General features: G+C 56.4%; 1 non-coding gene across 1 annotated transcript in view; it reads right to left on the reverse strand.

Annotated features, from left to right (window-relative positions):
- The window catches only part of LOC124727563, a 1,909-nt gene extending 1,693 nt beyond the window's left edge, over nucleotides 1-216 (reverse strand). Inside the window, exon 1 of the ribosomal RNA XR_007007179.1 lies at nucleotides 1-216. This exon is cut by the window's left edge and continues 1,693 nt beyond it. This is a non-coding gene — a ribosomal RNA (small subunit ribosomal RNA).
- Between the last annotated feature and the right edge of the window lie 2,284 nt (nucleotides 217-2,500).

Consider the following 2,500-nt stretch of genomic DNA (forward strand, 5'->3'; position numbering starts at 1 on the left):
CTAATAAAAGCGTCCCTTCCATCTCTGGTCGGGACTCTGTTTGCATGTATTAGCTCTAGAATTACCACAGTTATCCAAGTAACGTGGGTACGATCTAAGGAACCATAACTGATTTAATGAGCCATTCGCGGTTTCACCTTAATGCGGCTTGTACTGAGACATGCATGGCTTAATCTTTGAGACAAGCATATGACTACTGGCAGGATCAACCAGGGAGCTGCGTCAACTAGAGCTGAGCAGCCGGCCGCCCGGGAGTGTGTCCCGGGGGCCCGCGCGAACACGCAAGCGTCCGCTCAATCATTCTGCAAACAGGAGGAGGCTGAGCTCCCCTGCACAATACACCTCGAAACCCTCTCAGGTCCCGGCGGCGCGCAGCGCCGTCCCAAGTACTTGGTCGGGTTCGAGAGAGGCGCAATCGCCCGGAGTTAGGCGAGTAGACGCTTTCGGTGCGACCACCCGTGCTCCCAACTGAGCTTGCCGCTGCCGACAGAGGCCCGGGAGCGTGCTGTCGTGGCATTGCCGGCGGGAGACAACACGCGCCACCTACGGTGACCGGCAGCTCCAACGCCAGCGCCACAGAAGGACAAAAGCCCCACTTGGGTGCCGAAGCGAACTCTCCCAGCACAGCGCACGCGCCAACACATCCGCACAGCTGCGATACAAACCACCAGCGAGAACCGCTGGGGCGACCGAGCAGCAGACGGCGTCGCGGCGCCGAGCGCCGGGCGGCGGCGCATCCTCAACGCACACAGTCCTCAATCGGACCAGCACACTGAAGATGTCCACCGCGCTTCGCACCGGGCCCGCGAGGACCTACTTTGGCCGCACGGCGCCGCGCGCAGGGTGCGCCGGCGCGCAGCTGCGACGCCTGCCGCGTCCGTCGGCCGGCGCGCCTGCCACTGGCCGCCCCCACCAGCCGGCTGTAGCGCGTGCGCCCACGCACCGCGCGGCCAGCACGCCGGGAGGCGCCCCCTCACCGGCCGGGGACGGTCCCACCCAGCCACCGCCGCGTATCGCTTCACACCCAGATGCCGTTCAGTTTCGTCGGCATGGTGGGTATCGCTGGAACAACCGGTTAGTACCTCAACCTATCGTCGCCATCACCGATTCACCCCTAGCGAGAACAACCGCACCACAACAGGTTACCATTTGTTCATTTGCGTAACTTCACCAGAAAACGCAGGCGTCCATCGCCATTTGCAACTTCAACGATTATTGCATGCCTGTGTCAGGTGTCACGCCACACTACGTCTGCCCACATACACGCAACAAAATGTGCACGCCTAGACAATACGTGGAAGGTGGCCCCCGTACGTATGCGATGTCCATTGCTCGAACGACTGTCAACCGGCCTCTGTAGCATGTCGCAGATATGGAACGCGGTGCACCATGCCATCACGGTGTGTGAGGAGAGACGACTAGGTCCGAATACATCAACAGACAGCTCATGCTGATCGCCATCCACGGCGTCCGTTCCTCCCACACGTCTCTATGGCGTACCACACTGCAATCCAGCTCTCATAGGGAGACGACACGTAGCTGCGTGCACAATATTTGCACTGTATGGTCCGCCGTTTTTGGGCGCAGTCGTTGTGCGGTCACACATGTGCCACGATGTATCATTCAGTACATAAGGACGAATGTGCAGTACAGATTGTGGTTCACGCGTACGACATCAGCGGACAGTTGACACAGGCCGCACCACAACGTAGCCTGAGTACGTCGCATGCGAAGGGCATTGAACATGCAAACTTCTCACCAACCAGCTTGCGAAGGCAGGGGGCAAGGTGGGGACGTGGGGAGGGGCGGCATGTACGTCCTGCTGCCATCCACATTACAGTGTACAGCAGGAGCATGTGGAAAGTGAGCAAGACTTGCAAGGTGTTTAACATGAAGCGATACACAGGGGTGCGGGCAGTGCGAGTAGCGAACTATATTGCGAGGGTTGCGGGTGGGCAACACTACAGTAATTGAACGAGTCGTATAACAATTACAGAGCAGGTTTAGGCGACAACGTGGGTTACGTTAAGGCGACAACATGGGTTAGGTTAAGGCACAACATGGGTTAGGTTAAGGCACAACATGGGTTAGGTTAAGGCACAACATGGGTTAGGTTAAGGCACAACATGGGTTAGGTTAAGGCACAACATGGGTTAGGTTAAGGCACAACATGGGTTAGGTTAAGGCACAACATGGGTTAGGTTAAGGCACAACATGGGTTAGGTTGAGGCACAACATGGGTTAGGTTGAGGCACAACATGGGTTAGGTTGAGGCACAACATGGGTTAGGTTGAGGCACAACATGGGTTAGGTTGAGGCACAACATGGGTTAGGTTAAGGTACAACATGGGTTAGGTTAAGGTACAACATGGGTTAGGTTAAGGTACAACATGGGTTAGGTTAAGGTACAACATGGGTTAGGTTAAGGTACAACATGGGTTAGGTTAAGGTACAACATAGGTTAGGTTAAGGTACAACATAGGTTAGGTTAAGGTACAAC

Source organism: Schistocerca piceifrons, unplaced genomic scaffold, assembly GCF_021461385.2.
Source record: "Schistocerca piceifrons isolate TAMUIC-IGC-003096 unplaced genomic scaffold, iqSchPice1.1 HiC_scaffold_1115, whole genome shotgun sequence".
Lineage (NCBI taxonomy): Eukaryota > Metazoa > Arthropoda > Insecta > Orthoptera > Acrididae > Schistocerca > Schistocerca piceifrons.